General features: G+C 49.3%; 1 pseudogene across 1 annotated transcript; it reads right to left on the bottom strand.

Annotated features, from left to right (window-relative positions):
• Nucleotides 1-12,339: 12,339 nt before the first annotated feature.
• Nucleotides 12,340-16,452, bottom strand: LOC100383296 (heterogeneous nuclear ribonucleoprotein pseudogene; annotated as a pseudogene). Its single transcript, NR_159466.1, has 5 exons — nt 16,313-16,452; nt 15,799-16,061; nt 14,453-15,712; nt 13,232-13,345; nt 12,340-13,061 (listed from the first exon to the last, which is right to left on the bottom strand). The product of NR_159466.1 is annotated as a heterogeneous nuclear ribonucleoprotein pseudogene (transcript).
• Between the last annotated feature and the right edge of the window lie 770 nt (nt 16,453-17,222).

Raw genomic sequence — 17,222 nt, 5'->3', positions numbered from 1 at the left:
GTTTCTAACACTTAGACAAGTATATTAGTACACAAAACCAATGTACTAAGGCTTAGAAACATACCTTTACTCATGATTTGCCCTTTGTTCATCCATGGGCATAAATTCTCATTTAAGCACTTTGTGTTGGCACTTAATCACCAAAATACTTAGAAATGGCCCAAGGGCACATTTCCCTTTCACTACCTCCAAGGAGCTGTTCCGGGAAGCCGACCTCTACATCACCGCCGACGAGCAGGCCCAGGACCTCATCGGAGGAGCAAAGCCCACACCGGCAGCACCACGACGCGACGCGAACCAGCAACCCGACAAACGATGGGAGAAGAGGCCTCACGAAGAAGTACACGCCGCTGGACCACCTGCCTCTCGCGCCCGAGGAGGACCTCGTGGAGGCGAACGCACGCTGGACGACATCCTCGACGCCCAGTGCCCGTACCACAAGGACATGCGCCACACTCTTCGTAACTGCCGGGACTTCAAGCACTCCGTCGGGCACGACCGACCCTTCCAACCTCTACCTCCTCCTCCGCCGAGGGGAGGACCAGATGAACCACGACAACCCCATCAGCAGGAGGAGGGAGGAGGAGGAGCCTTCCCGCGCGTTGACAGGGAGGTCAACGTCATTTTCGGCGGACATGGGTCGCAGGAAAACAAAAGACAACAAAAGCTCAACGACCGCCAGATACTGGTGGTGACCACCGGTCCTCCCGCCCCATATCGGTGGTCGGAGCACCCGATTACTTTCACTCGGGAGGATCAATGGCTCAACTTGGACCATCCAGGCAAATACCCGCTCCTCGTCGATTCGGTGATCCGAGAGAGCCGGGTGAAGAAGGTGCTAGTGGACGGGGGGAGCAGCATCAATGTCACCTTCCCCCGGACACTCCAAGGCTTGGGAGTTCACCTCAAAGAGCTCCACGAGTCGGACACTCCTTTCTTCGGCATCGTGTTGACGGAAGGAGAATACCTGCTGGGCCACATCTACATGCCTGTCACCTTTGGAACTCCGGAGAACTACAGAACCGAGTTCCTAAGGTTTGAAGTGGCGAACTTCGACTGCAGGTAAAACGCCATCATCGGGAGGCCGGGACTGGCCAAATTCATGGCCATCCCACATTACACGTACATGATACTGAAGATGCCAGGACCGCAAGGAATCATAACTGTGCGCGCCGACTTCCAAGGCGCCGCAGAGTGTTTCCGAGTGGCCATCCAAGCAGCCCTCACCACCAAGCCGTCGGTGGTTTCTTCAACACTGGCGAACTCTAAGCCTGAGGAGGACCTTGCAGTACCGGCAAACGAAGCTCAGGCCGCGACCTCTATGCGTCCGACTGAAGAAACCAAGAGGATCAACCTGGGGTTCGCTGATGAACGCAAGACTGCCATCATCAGCTCCAGCTTGGACGACAAATAGGAAAGCGCGCTCGTCCAGTTTCTGCAAGATAACCGAGATGTATTCGCATGGCAACCTGTGGATATGCCGGGAGTCCCAAGAGAACTGGCCGAGCACAAACTGAAGGTCTATCCCCAGGCAAGGCCGATTCGGCAAAAGCTACGCCGTTTCACGCCCGACAAGAGAGAGGCCATTCGCGCCGAGTTAGCTCGCTTGGTCGCGGCTGGATTTATTAGAGAAGTGTTACACCCCGAGTGGTTAGCCAACCCTGTTCTTGTACTAAAAAAGAATAAAGTGGATTGGCGCATGTGCGTCGACTATACCGATCTCAACAAACACTGTCCGAAGGATCCCTTCGGGCTCCCAAGGATAGATCAGGTGGTGGACTCCATCGCTGGATGTTCTGTGCTGTCTTTCTTGGATTGCTATTCCGGATACCATCAGATTAGTTTGGCGAAAGAAGACGAGGAAAAAACAGCGTTCATCACTCCGTTTGGTGCTTTCTATTACACCTCCATGTCGTTCGGCCTCAAAAACGCTGGAGCGACTTATCAGAGAGCCATTCAAACGTGCTTAGCCGATCACTGGGGCAAGCGTGTGGAGGCCTACGTAGATGATGTGGTAATCAAAACGGAGAATTCGGAAAACTTCATCGAAGACTTACAGCTGGTTTTCAACAGTCTGAGACGGTATAGATGGAAGCTTAATCCCGAAAAATGTGTTTTCGGGGTACCAGCAGGAAAGTTACTCGGGTTTATCGTCAGCCACCGGGGAATTGAGGCTAATCCGGATAAGATTGAAGCTATCATGAAGATGGAAGCACCTCGATCACAAAAGAAGGTTCAGCGACTTACTGGATGTATGGCAGCTCTGAGCAGATTTATATCCAGACTGGGGGAAAAAGGTTTGCCGTTTTACAAGCTACTCAAGAAGGTGGATAAGTTTCAGTGGACTTCAGAAGCACAGGAGGCTCTAGATGCACTGAAGAAATTCTTGACAACACCACCAGTACTGAAGCCACCTCGACGAGCTACGTCAACTCAACCAGCTGAAGATCTGCTACTGTATATCTCTTGCACGACTCACGTGGTAAGCACCGCGTTGGTAGTCGAGCGAGCAGAAGAAGGACATGCCTACCCAGTGCAACATCTTGTTTACTTCATCAGTGAAGTTCTAGGCCCCTCAAAGAAAAAGTATCCTCAAGTTCAGAAGATATTATACGCAGTACTTCTAACTGCCCGCAAGCTACGTCACTACTTTGATGACCACAAAGTCATAGTAGTCACTGGTTTTCCGATAGGGGATATTCTTCACAACAAGGAAGCCATTGGCCGGATAGCCAAATGGGCTTGTGAGTTGGGATCTCATGACATCGAGTTCCGACCTCGCACTGCCATCAAAACTCAAGCACTGGTTGATTTCGTATCAGAGTGGACTGAGCAGCAAGTACCAGATAACCCAGAGACTGCAGAAGTATGGCGAATGTATTTTGATGGCTCGCTGAGGCTGCAGGGAGCAGGAGCAGGGATTCTCTTCACCGCACCTGGAGGCGAGCACCTCAAATACGCCCTCCAGTTGCTGTTTCCGGCCTCCAACAATGCAGCCGAGTATGAAGCTCTGATCCATGGATTGAACATCGCCATATCATTGGGCATCAAGAGATTGATGGTATACAGAGACTCTCTGGTAGTCATTAGCCAGATAAACAAAGAGTGGGATTGTTCAAGCGATTCAATGGGAAAATACTGCACTGCCGTCCGAAAGCTGGAAGATAAATTTGAGGGTCTGGAATTTCATCATGTAGAAAGAGATCGGAACACAGCAGCCGATGTACTGTCCAAGCTAGGATCCAGTCGAACTCAGGTCCCACCCGGAGTCTTTGTGCAAGAAATACTACAGCCGAGTATCTCAATGGATCAAACAGAAGAGTGCAACATTATAGATCAATCCGAGTCAGACTCTGATGACTGGAGAAGGCCAATCATCAAGTATATAAAGAATGAAGAAGAACCAGATGACAAGAACTCAGCCGAGCGCATTGCTAGACAGTCGGCTCACTACACACTCATTGGGGAGACATTGTACAGAAGGGGTGCATCAGGCGTCCTCATGAAGTGCATTCTTCCGTCTACTGGGAAGCAACTTCTGGAGGAGGTCCATGCTGGGCAATGTGGAATACATGCAGCCTCCAGAACACTAGTCGGGAAGGTCTTCAGGTCAGGATTCTATTGGCCAACAACAAAGAATGATGCAGCCGAGTTAGTTCAGAGGTGTGAAGCTTGCCAATACTTGTCAAAGCAACAACATCTGCCAGCACAGCAACTGCAGACCATGCCAGTAACTTGGCCTTTCGCATGTTGGGGACTGGATATGATTGGACCTTTCAAGAAAGCTCAAGGGGGATACACTCATGTATTGGTAGCAATCGACAAATTCACTAAATGGATAGAGTTCAAGCTCATTGCTTCTTTAACCTCTGCTAAGGCCGTGGAATTCATACAAGACATAATATTCAGATTCGGGATACCAAACAGCATCATAACTGACTTAGGATCCAACTTCACAAGTTCAGAGTTCTTCGACTTCTGCGAGCAAAAGAGCATTCAGATCAAGTATGCATCTGTAGCACATCCAAGAGCCAACGGGATGATACTGGAGGCACTCAGGAAAAAGGTCTTCGACAAGAATGAAAAATTCGCAGGAAAGTGGATAAAGGAATTGCCCTATGTCGTTTGGAGCCTAAGAACCCAACCCAGCCGAGCTTTGCATGGAAACACTCCTTTCTTCATGGTCTATGGGTCAGAGGCAGTGCTACCCGCCGATCTCAAGTTCGGGGCGCCAAGGTTGATCTTCGAAAACATAGCAGAAGTCGAGGCCACCAGGCTGGAGGACATTGATGTACTTGAAGAAGAACGACTGAATGCGGTAATCCAATCAGCACGGTACCAGCAGACTCTAAGGCGCTATCACGACAAGGCTGTGCGACAGCGATCCTTCTCAATAGGAGATCTCGTCCTCCGCCGAATTCTAACGGGGGAGGGACGGCACAAGTTATCGCCCTTATGGGAAGGACCCTTCATAGTAGCAGAAGTCACTCGGCCCGGATCATATCGCCTCACTCAGATGGATGGCACAGAAGTCGGGAACTCCTGGAACATAGAACACCTCAGGAAGTTTTATCCCTAGTTGTATCTCAAAAGCTATCGGGACGACGATGTACTCTGTAAAGTGGAAATATGTCATCAATAAAAAAGGGGTTTCAAAGATACTCAATTTGTTCACGATTGACTTACATTCTTACTTAACTCGGGGTGACCACTATGCCCTGCTAACGGAGCAATCGGCTTAAGTCGGCAACGACTTAAGGCGGTGCGACATGCTCACGCTTACTTAACTCGGGGTGACCACTATGCCCTGCTAACGGAGCAATCAGCTTAAGTCGGCAACAACTTAAGGTGGTGCGACATGCTCACGCTTACTTAACTCGGGTGACCACTATGCCCTGCTAACGGAGCAATCGGCTTAAGTCGGCAACGACTTAAGGTGGTGCGACATGCTCACGCTTACTTAACTCGGGGTGACCACTATGCCCTGCTAACGGAGCAATCGGCTTAAGTCAGCAACGACTTAAGGCGGTGTGACATGCTCACGCTTACTTAACTCGGGGTGACCACTATGCCCTACTAACGGAGCAATCGGCTAAAGTCAGTGGCGATTTAAGCCAATGCAACATGCTCACGACTACGCAATTCAAGGTGACCACTATGCCCTACTAACAAAAGCAAGCGACTTAAGTCAGCAGCGACTTAAGGCGATCTGACGAGATTACAATTACTCATATAAGGATGACTTCTATATCCCGCAAACAAATTTCATAACCATCGCGCATTGTTTTACTACTGCAAATTTACAGACTGATGAGCTCTGAAACAATACGAGAATAACAATGTCGTTTAAGTACTGAAATGACGTCCTCTAACAAATGTCTGACCATGCTAACCGCGCGCTCAGAGTACGCAAAATGTTTCTCTACTTAGTGATATTTTTCTCAGGAGCGATCGACGAGGAAGGACGACTCGAGGAATTAGGGGCAGCATTCACATCAGCCCTTATATCTTCAGGAACAACCACGCCGGGTCTCCTCATCAAGATTCGCCCCGCCCGAATAGCCTTGTCCATGGCTCTGTCGCGCTGGGCTCTGAGAGTAACAGAAGTTTCTTCGGCAACCTTGGCAGCCAGTCGAGCAGTTTCTAACTCCTGGACAATGGATTTCTTGGAAGCTCGGAGTTCTTTGATGGTAGCATCCTTCGCTGATATCAGCTGCTTGAGGCGGGTCACTTCATCCGCGGATTCCTGCAGCTTACAGCGTTGATTGTCCAATTCTTCCATTGTAAAGCGGTGACTCCTCTCCAAGATGGTCAGCGAGTTGCTAGAATCACGATACAATCTGTCAAGATTGTCACGAGAAGCAGCAAGGATACGTTTTTCTTCCTGCAAGCAAAAGTCAACTCCCTCAAAAACCAAGCAAGTAATAGGAACACAACAAGGCAAAGCATAGTTTTGTAAATCACCTTTTCAGAATTGAGCTGAGTATGAAGAGAAGAACTCAGTGCATTGGCGTCATCTAAGGCAGCGGAGACCTGACCCAGTTCAGTCTGGCTCTGAGAGTACTTTTCCTCAAAGTCAGCGCACCGCTGGACCAATTCAGCCTGATCTCGGGAATGTTTTTCCTCAAGAATGGAAATCTGTCGAGTCATTCCTAGCAGAAGACAATCAAACCAAAAGAGGTCAGAAGGTAAAGCAGTCCACAGTGAAGGCAAAGAGAAGCAAAAAAGCACTAACCAGCGTTGGTTGCCTCCAATTCAGAGACGCGATGTTGAAGTGACACTGGATTCCAACATGCAAGAGACGAAGCTACTTCTGGGACAGAAGCACCCTGTAACCTCAGCTGGCTAGCCATCCCATCCACCAAAGCCTGATGAGGAGAACAGATGAGTGTAATGACAGCAGTTCATGCAATGTAAAAATCAAGCTAAAATACATCACAGTACCTGGAGGTTGGAAAAGAACGAAGGGATCCCCAAATCAGGAGAGATCAGTTGATAACCAGGCGTAAGGCCACCGCCCGAAGCAGCTTGCAATGAACCAGTAGGAATCAGCTCGGTGCCTTCAACAGAGCCAAACACTCGGTCAGCGGGGACGCTGCCCTCTAAAGCGACTCCCTGGTCCAAGGCTTGGGCTACCACCATACAGCCAGAGTGTGGAGGTGATCCCGCATGAACGTCCATGGAAGTACAGGAGGGAGACCCCGCTCGGGCACCCTCGGGGGCTGGGTCATAGTTTGCACTGCCCACTTGAGCCGGATCATCCCCGGCAGCACCCTCAGGGGCTGGGCAGTGGCTTACACTCCCCACCCGAGCCAAGTCATCCCCGGCGACATCCTCGGGGGTTGGGCATGTGTCAGCACCATCCTTGGGGTCCAAGTTCTCTGCAGTAGCCACCTCTAAGGTTGACGGGCCCTCAGCTACTTCCATAGGACCAGGACGATCCAAGTCAGTCTCCCGACCCTCGAGATCGCGCTCTAAGGTCGATGAGGCACGGGATGACCTCAACCCAGCATCAGGCACGTCAGCGCAAACCTCCATTACACCATCATCCACTGGCTCCGATAACAAGTCCTCTGGAACCATATCCTCAAGAGTCTGATCAAAGTTGGCCAGGGACAGTTCTTGCAGACCAATGAGGGCAGACAAAGCAGGAGAGGGAACTCCACTACTCTCACCGCTGGCGATGAACTGCCGACTGTTTTTCCGAGTCAAAGGAATTTCATCTTCTTCCTCCTCGTCGTCCACATTGGCAACACAAGCAGCACTCCCATTGGGATCAGCAGCAGATTGGGTACACCCATTGGGGTCAGCATCAGTAAATCCAGTCGCAGACACTTCTTCAGCAGCAGGAACCGGGGTACCAGCGTCCCGATCCAAACTGGATACTCGCCGGAGGTGTCTTCTTTTCTTCTTCTGCTCATCAGCAGAAGGATCAGGCTGATTAGCTCGGCAAGGGTGCCTCGGGCGAGTACTGGCAGGTTTCTGAGTATCCAAAGTTGTATCAGCCTCTGGGGGGGCGCCACTACCAGTGCCCCAGCAGGAGCAGCATCAGAAGAATCCTCAGCCAGCAAATCAAGCATAGCGCTTATCTCTGCATCACTAGGGTTCAGGGGCACCTCAAAATGGACCTGCCGTTCATCATCAGGAATCTCCCCAAGCGAGGCAACCAAGGCACTAACTTCTTCAGTAGAGGGACGCACTCTAAGGCCCAAACTGCCATCAGTGACAGGTGGATTTGACACAAAAAGGGTGAAGGCTTTAGGAGGAGGCAGGTTCCAGGCCGAGTATGCCACTGGAGCACCAACATTTGACACTTTGCCCCTAAGGATCATCTCAAGTCGGCTCACCAAGTCTGCAGAGGGAATTCTTCTGTTGGTAACCCGAGTTGAGTCGGCTAGCCCTCGATACAGATAAGCTGGGTATGCCCTGTCTTTCAATGGCTGAATATTCTTGAAGACAAAATCAGCAACCACAGCTTCAGCAGTCAGACCCCTCTCTTTCAGCAATCCAACCTCAGCTAACAATGCACCTGCTTCAGCTACCTCCTGATCTGTGGGAGACTCGGTCCAGCTTGGGGTGCGAACATCCGACGGTCTTCCCGACCGGGAGGGGAGAGAATTCCCGTAATTCTCAACTATGAACCACTCCAAGCGCCATCCCTTGATACTGTCTTTGAGAGGGATCTCGAGATACTCAGTCTTCCTCCCGCGGCGCATCTCCAAGCTGGCACCCCCAACCAATTGATGTTGTCCCCCGGCCATCCCAGGGCGACAGTGATACAAGTACTTCCACAGACCGAAATGCGGCAGCACGCCAAGAAAGGCCTCGCATAAATGAACGAAAATGGAGATTTGCATGATAGAATTGGGATTCAGATGGGTCAAGTTGAGATGGTAGAAATCAAGGAGGCCGCGGAAAAAGGGAGAAATAGGAAGGCCAAGACCGCGGAGAAGGAAAAGAGCATAAACAACGGACTCATGGGTATCCTCAGTTGGGACCGTAACCCCATGGCAGATCCGCCAAGAACAGAGTTCTCGCGGAGGAAGAACCCCGATGGACACGAGATGGAGGAGCTCGGGCTCAGAGATGACAGACATGTGGTTACCTGCGAAAGGCAATTGGCTGTTGGGGTCGATTGGAGGAATCACCACAGCAGACGAGCTTGATGCTTTCCTCTTGGGCGCCATCTCGATTCTACCGGCGAGCAGAGTGAGAGGCGAATTGCGGAGAGAATCTGGAAGCAAGAAAGCAAGAACTAGGGCACGGAAAGCAGAGGCGGCTAAAAGCGCAGCATTTATGGGATATTCCCGAGCCAGATACCGTTTCAAAAAGTGCCCAGTCAGCACCCGGCAGATATTTCCAGAACACCGGTGCGCCACCTCATCACTCGGCTATCATCCTCAAAGTGGCCCATGCAGCCTGCTATCACTCGGTGTTACCTCTAAAACGCTGATATCGCGTTCAGTCGCTCGGCGTTACCTCTAAAAACGCTGACGTCGTCCTCCAGCCACTCGACGTTACCTCTAAAACGCTGATATCGCGTTCAGTCGCTCGGCGTTACCTCTAAAAACGCTGACGTCGCCCTCCATTCACTCGGCGTTACCTCTAAAACGCTGATATCGCGTTCAGTCGCTCGGCGTTACCTCTAAAAACGCTGACGTCGCCCTCCAGTCACTCGGCGTTACCTCTAAAACGCTGATATCGCGATCAGTCGCTCGGCGTTACCTCTAAAACGCTGATATCATGTTCAGTCGCTCGGCGCTACCTCTAATGCGCCGACATCGTCTTCAAAATAATCGGCAGTTATCTCTAAAAGCTCCCTGACATCATCTACAAGTCGCTCGGCGGCTACCTCTAAAAACATCAGTATGATGCCCGAGTTGTTCACTTACTGTCTCAAAGGAATCAACTTCATGAAAAAGCTAGGAAGAAGAATGATTCAAGAACCTTGGGTTATGAATATCAAAGAGTAATCATTGCAGAGAAACCAACATCACTTCATTCATTAAAGGGAAGATAACATGCTTACAAATCAACTCTTTACGAGTTGATACTTCCCTATTACTACTACTACATTACATTACATTACTGCTACTACTACTACACTACACTATACTACTCTACACTGGTAATTACTACTACATTATTCTAACTATACTATACTAATATCTAAAAGACCAGTGGCATCTAGCCACTGGCCCTGTTACCGCTGCCGCCGCTGCCGCCCCTGGTGCTGCCTCTACTGCTGCCGCCACTGCCGCTGCCGCCGCCATCACCGTCCTTGCTGCCGCCGCTGCCGCCCCTGCCGCTGCCGTCACCGTCACCGCCGCCACCGCCTTCGTCGTCGTCGTCGTCGTCGTCGTCCTCGTCCTCGCCGCCGCCGTCCGAGTCCTCCTCATCCGAGGAGTACTCCGACTCATCCGAGCCCTCGAGCCCGGAGCGCTCGACGGCCCGGATGTACGTCCAGACCTCCGCCGCAAGCCCCTGGGAGTCATCTGAGTCGTCAGACGACTCACGCAGGGGGATGGGAGCCGGAGACCCCTCAGACTCAGAGGAGAACTCCTCCTCTGAGTACTCCGAGTCACCAAACTCCTCCGATGGAGGAGTTGGCTCACGCTTGCGCTTGTTGTTCTTGCTCATGGCGGAAGCAGAAGGGAGAGAAGAAAGGCAGGCAACAGAGAACAGCAGGAGATGTGAAAAAGCCGGAGAGACAACGTCATTATTTATAGAAGGAGAAGGCAACCGTTCACCTCCAACCGCGGTCATTGAACAGTCGCAAAGCATTCAATAAGCACTTCAACCCGTCTGAAGACACGTCAGGCGGCTGACGCCGTTTCACGCAACACAACACCCATTGGGACTCCAGTCAACAGCGCGGAGGATATGATTACACCCGCCGTCACATCACATTACTACTCAGAAGCAGCCGGCTAAAACACTCAGTGTACCAAGCCGTCCCTTGCCCACACCCATTGGGGGGGACGCCCAGGAATTATCAGTATATTTTTCAAAACGGTCACATCTGTGCAGGGCATGCAGTGAATACCCCAAGACAAAAATGAGATATCAGTAAGGATCAGAGGAAAGCCAAATATAGCCAGTGAAGTACAAAATATGGCCGACAGAAGCGACGTGAAGACTAGACAGAGAACGTCCATCAAACGTCCAATCAGTCGCAGAGCAAATAAATTGCACTACCTAGCAAGATATGGATGGATTGCGAACTCGGCTGCTAAAGACAAAATACATGCTGACCTCTGAAGCATAATATTGATGACATAATGCTGACCTCCAAAGCATAATGTGGATAGTTTCATGCCAATTTTACAAACAGAAAGGATAATTTTCAGCAAAAAGACACAAAAGGAAGACCTTCGAATGGATTATCCTCAAAAATCCATTTGAAGGTCGGGGGCTACACCCATTGGGTGCACCCCATGGATTATCATTCCAAGCCAAGATAGTGCCGACTTCTAAGGCATGGGACAAGATTAAAAATAAGGCCGGCCCTCAACCAAAACGCAGGAGCACAAATGGAAATAATTTCTGGGGAAGACCTTCGAGTAGATTATTTTCTAAAATCTACTCGAAGCTCGGGGGCTACACCTATTGGGTGCACCTCCGGTGCACCCAATGAAGTTCAGAGTCCTACAAATTGAAACGCCGACCTCTAAGGCACAAGCACGAAACAAAGCTTCGGTTTACAAGTGATCAAAGCAGGAGGAGACAATAAGAAGTCGTTTTCTTCAAATCACCTGCAAGCTGGACCTGGGATCTTTGGGCTGATTACCTCTAAATTAACCCAAAGATCGGGGGCTTGTGGAGGATAGATATCCCCCGGGTCCACTAAAAGAGTAAAAGACCTCACGAAAGGCCCAAGGGCCTAATAAATTGTAAGGTCATTCTTTCGTGGGCCTGGGGAGACACAACCAGCAAAGCAGATCGACATGAGGCCGGATTGGTGCAAACCCGGACGGCCCACAACGTCAAGCGAGTGACCACAACAGAGATCCGACTTTCCCGCGCTGGAGCCCCCATGCAACGGAGCCATGCGAGGATAAGTCGGCAGAACTACAAGGAGATAAACTCAAGCAGTTCACTATATTTTAGCTACACGTTGTTATCATATCCACATGTATTGCCCCACGGTCGAGTATATAAGGCCTAGGGGGCACCCCTTCAGAACGATCGACCCTATTACTTAGCTACCCACATCAACTCTCTGCATTCTCAATTCAAAGAGCTCTCTTGTAACCTCGTTCACCAAGCATACTCACCAGGACGTAGGGTGTTACGCGTCTCTAAGCGGCCCGAACCTGTAAACATTGCCCACTGTCCCTCGTGCATCTGGCACGAACCATTTTGCTACAGTCGTCGACACCGTCCTACTCCTAAAAACACCTTGAGGGGCATCCCCGGGTGTGCGGTCGGACCCAAAACACCGACATTAAGTGTATTTGTAATAAAAATATATGGTAGACAGTATGCTAAACTACATTAACAACAAGTAAAATTTGCATGTCTACATGAACTAGTTACAATATGAAGGTTTAAAGCTAAGGAAACCATATTATGCCATGATAGATTCTACAAAAGCAGATTTTGTCAAGTTTCCTGATGACTATTTTACTTCTTCAAAACAGCATGAAAGCAAATTTTAAAAATGTAATAGCATATGAAACAAGAGCACTAAAGTTTTAATTTCTTTTTGGACCATGGTGCAAACTCCTAATGATTAATTTTTTATGTTGCCCAAGCCCCAAGGTGCAACACATTTGGATAAAATCGTTTAACTCTCGTCTATACAGTATCAACATTCATATATACATACATGATGTTAAGAAAATCTGATGGTATATCCCTCTTTTCCACAATCTTTTAATCTGTTTTACATTAATACACTACCTAACAATTCAGGTACAGCACTACACATTTCCAACAGTGTACTGAACACTCAACTACAGGACAATGCTGCAAAACTGATTGTAGCAAAATTCCACTCTCGGTAGGAACCAGTTGGCCACGAGAAATTCCTGTCCAGTGTGCTTCCTAATGTCCTTGATTTACCCAGCACAATGTTGAATGACTTTGGCAGGCCTTGTGCAGTTATGAGAACTGTCTCACTGAGTCACTAGGTCGCAGATTCGAAGCAGCCTCTCTACATTTGTAGGGAGAAGGATTGCCTCGGTTTATCCCTTCCCCAAACTTCACTCATGTGAGAGTCTCCAACAATGGGACTGCCTTTTTTAATTTTGAACAAATTTGGCATGAGAAGTTGAGAACTATATCAATACAAATATTGAGGCAGATGGAAGAGCGTCAAGAGACAATGCCGGTGTCCATACTAGAATTGTTCATCATCATTCAAAGCTGCAGGGGCTCCTTAGGTTGCAGGGACTGGCAGCAGTGGCAGAGGGTGATCCAAAATCAAGAGGGGGCTAATCACACAGACACAAGCCGATGTGCAGTGAGAAACCACCCGCTGTAGAAGGCAAGCTCGGTGGTTCCAGCAACTGTTGTAGATTGCTGGCGGCCAAGGTCCCACGTCAAAATTGAATTACCTAGCAAAGGTAGCTCAATTTTAGGAATTAACAATTTATGATAGTACGGTCCAACTTATTCTATGCCAGCGCGATGCACTATACTGCTTTCACACATAAGATGAAAAGTCAAATCATAAAGGGGAACCAATAAAATACTAGCTGCAGTCATATATGTAGGAAGCTTCTACCGTTCGTCCTGGAGCACCCCTCCGTGAGCGTCAACTGGCCATGACTGGCAGGTAGCATTCTGCACGAGCACTCTGATAATCATGTCGCCAAAAGTCCATTTCCAGTCAAATATCCTATCCCAATATCACCAAATAAAGAGCAAGAAGTTTGCACAGTGCTTCTTGTACAGTTGAAGTGCACAATATATCACTAAGTGCAAGGGCAAATAAACCAGTGAATTCAAATACTTCGATTACAATTCAGTACTACAGTCTAGTAGTCTACTCCTATTAATATTATTTGCGTAAGTTGTAACTCAACTGAAGAAACCAATAAAATGCTTAGAAAATACAAATAAAATCAAAAACTCAATTTGAATACATGGAAACAATAGCTGAATAGCATGACAAATTCACTATGCTGCAAAGTAACAATCTAAATTATCTATCTAACTGTGAAGATGCACATGTCACGTTGATACGCAGTGGCGGAGCTAGTGCTGAAAGCAAGCAGGGGCCAAACAAACAACAAGAACATGCTGCTGTGGGCAAGCATGCATCATGAGCTGCCAGATAGCTAGCAAGCTTGCATGCAGCAGGCAACTAGTCAGTTAAGGTCTAATGGTAAGCAGGAATAGACAAAACAGCTATGCATGCAGCCATGCAAGCAGACTGCATGGAAATATGCATGCACTTGCACATGACGATACTTGGAACTTGACGCACGGCAGGAGGGGGGGGGGGGGGGGTGAGGGCCCTCTATGGCCCTAATGTAGCCGTCAGTGTTCAGACAAGAACAAGTCTACAAAGTGTTCTATACATGTACATATTATCTATTGTCAAGTTCTATAAATGTCATAGGACCACAGGACATCAAAACTATATGATTTCTCGTTTTTATTTTGACATGGGAGAACATCACTACATCAGTCAGTCAACATGTAACAAAACTCAACCTCTAATTAGCACAGACTAACCAAATATGTTACATGTGCAGTACTCAAGTTACTTCAATTATAAATAAAATTTAAAGGAGCCCACAACAAAGGCAGTGCCATGAAACTTGTATACAGATTGAATAGATGCAATGCTTTCCTAAACCAAAAAGTGGAGACATGCTTCACTTTTTTCCCAAGCCATTGAAGTGATTAACACATTTATGCAGCATACTTCCTTTTTACAAAAAGGAAAATCTATGTGTAATTAAGAATTCCAGAGAAAAATGTTGAAATGGAAACTGACCTCTGCTTGGCTGATTGTTGTTAACAGGGTAGTTGCCCATGTGACTTGCTGACATGTCTCATTTGATTGTCGGACCAACATTTCCAATATCATGACCAAAAGAATGCATGTCAACCTCAGATGATGTGAACCTCCAGACTGTGCCACCATAAACAGAGCTGCTCCCATATGTATCTGCATTGTTTACATCATATGTATTGCCTGCTGCAGAAAAAGGCTCACCAATTGTACCAGTTGAGTTGCTTCTTCCATAGCTGCCAGAAGGCAAACCAAAGTTATTATCTCCAGCTCCACGACCAAGGTTCCCTGATCCAAGGCCTGAAATGTTGCCTATCCCATGAGCAGAAGGAAGACCTCCCCAATTGTCACCTGTAAGACTGACTTGGCCCCCATTTCCTGGTGAAGCAAAAGCACTCATGTTTGCAGGATTGCTCGGATAGTTTAGACTCCCATTACCCCAAACATTCCTAGACATGGAACCCAACATTGACCCAGGAACATCATTAAGACCAAGGTACCCAATAGGGCTACCCAATCTGTTCGAACTTGCATTGAAGTACGAACCCATTTGCCTCCCGTTGGAGTTGCTGATGAAACCAGAGGTTGCACCAAATGTTCCGCTCATCCCACCTTCAACATTCATACCCATCCCATACCCTGGGCCAAAAGAAGAGAACCCATTTCGTGCACCTGAAAGGAAGCCATACCTTCCATCCACCCTCATGCCGTAACCTCCCATGGGGATTGGATTGTAACCCTGGTTGAAGCCATTGAGGAAGCTATGAACCCTGTTCGCAGCATAGTTCTGCCCCACTCCCACGGGTGAGCGTGCAACAGGTCCAGGAGACTGCTCCTTTGGAACAGCCTTCTTGACCTCAACCATTTTACCATTTAGCTCATGAAAGCTCTTGTGCAGGGCTTTTTTTTTTCTCGAAAGAGCGCAGGAGGACTGCGCACCCATATATTAAAGTAGAGGGAAAATAAAGGGTCATAATGACCCAGGTACATAGGTGATGAATCATAGGTGATGAATCCAAAGCCCCTCGGTCTCTGCGTGTTGTGATCATACATCACAACCACATCAGTTATGACACCGAACTGCTCAAAATACCTCCTGAAGTCAGCCTCCGTGATGCTCGAGGGCAGGCCTCCAACAAAGATCTTCCTAGTGCGTCCCGGTCCAGGTGACCCTGTGCTTCTGCCATTGCTCTTGCTCACAATACTGTGGTCGTCTCTGGGAACAGCCTTCTTTGCTTCCACCTAAATCCAAGCGCACAACTCAGCTGTCAGGTTAAACAAAAGGAAGCAGCTTTGCTACAGAATTGGTCAGTAGAAGGCACGGTTACCATTCGTCCGTCGATCATATGTTTCTCCATGGTGACGCGCTCGGCGACCGCTGCGTCGGTGAAGACCACGAACCCGAACCCGCGGGCACGCCCCGTGCTGCGGTCCCGCATGATGGCAGCCTCGGTGACCTCGCCGAAGCGGCCGAAGTACTCGCGGAGGCGGTCCTCGCTCGTCTCCCATGAGATGCCGCCGACGAAGAGCTTCCCGTAGTCGGCGGCCTCCATCGCTCCCGCCTCCTCGCCTCGCATCGCCTCCTCTCCCACTGCAACCACCACAGATGCACGTCGCTGCGTCAGCCAGAGTCACCGAACGAGAAACGAAGAGGCAGGCTGTCCACATTCCCGCCGCGCGCGCACCTGGATCCTAGCCGAGCGCGACGTGGCGATCGCAGAACTACGCACGTGGCAGGCGAGATCCGTAGCAGATCCGGCTGGCCCCGGCGTGATCCGGCGGACCGGCGCCGATCGGGGCAGAGCCCCGTACGAAGAGCAGGAGGGGGATCGGGACGCTTACCGGTGGGTCCGCGGCGGCGGCGGCGAAGAGGGATCCGTCAGCAACCGGAGGACGCTGAGTGCAGAAGCGGAGCAGAGGCGGAGGAAGAGTGGTGCGGCGGAGGGATGATTGAATTCGGAGAGGAGATTGTTCTGTTTTGCATGCTGTGAGCGATAATCTCTTCTTCTCACATGTTCCGTACATCCTAGCTTTCATACACACACGCACACGCGCTCGCTCCGCACAAACACGCCCTCGACCGAATTTTTTTATTTTAATCTTTTTTTTCAAAAAAATCATATTTAAACCCTTGAACCACTTATTTCCTATTTTGTACCATTACTCGATGTCATAGTCCATGGCGCCGAGGCAACATATGTCGGCGTCGAGCTCTGACATGGCAGCGACGACAAGGGTTGCCGTGTCACCGACGTGTCCCCAGTTCGGCGTCATAGATCTTGACGACCGAGGTTGCGAGCCAGAAGTGAAAGAGAAACATGTCATTGGGCTATTTCTATATTGTTTTGGTGATTATATGCACAACACACTGTGTGAACTAACATAATATTGAGCAAACGAATATCTAAATAGATCAAGTGAAGGTAAGTTCTAGACACTTAGTCAATTATTTTATGTGCTAAATATACTTGTCTAAGTGCCAGGAACTCAATTAAGTCAAGTTCAAAGGAGCAAAAGGAGTTCAGCTAAAACAGCCAGTGGAGCAGCAGTTGCGGGTGCACCGGACACTGTCCGGTGCCCAGGCTGGCTGAGAGATGAACTCTCTGCTCTCGGGAATCATCGTGGACGACGTGGCTAAAATTCACCGGACTGTCCGGTGAGCCAACAGCGCGATCGACGCGCAATCAACGGGCGACGTGTGGCCAGAGCCAACGGTCACTAGACCGCACCGGACTGTCCGGTGTGCACCGGA

This window comes from Zea mays, chromosome 7 (genome assembly GCF_902167145.1).
Source record: "Zea mays cultivar B73 chromosome 7, Zm-B73-REFERENCE-NAM-5.0, whole genome shotgun sequence".
NCBI lineage: Eukaryota > Viridiplantae > Streptophyta > Magnoliopsida > Poales > Poaceae > Zea > Zea mays.
Note: the sequence above shows the minus strand (reverse complement) of the source record. Positions and strands in the feature narration are given on the sequence as shown.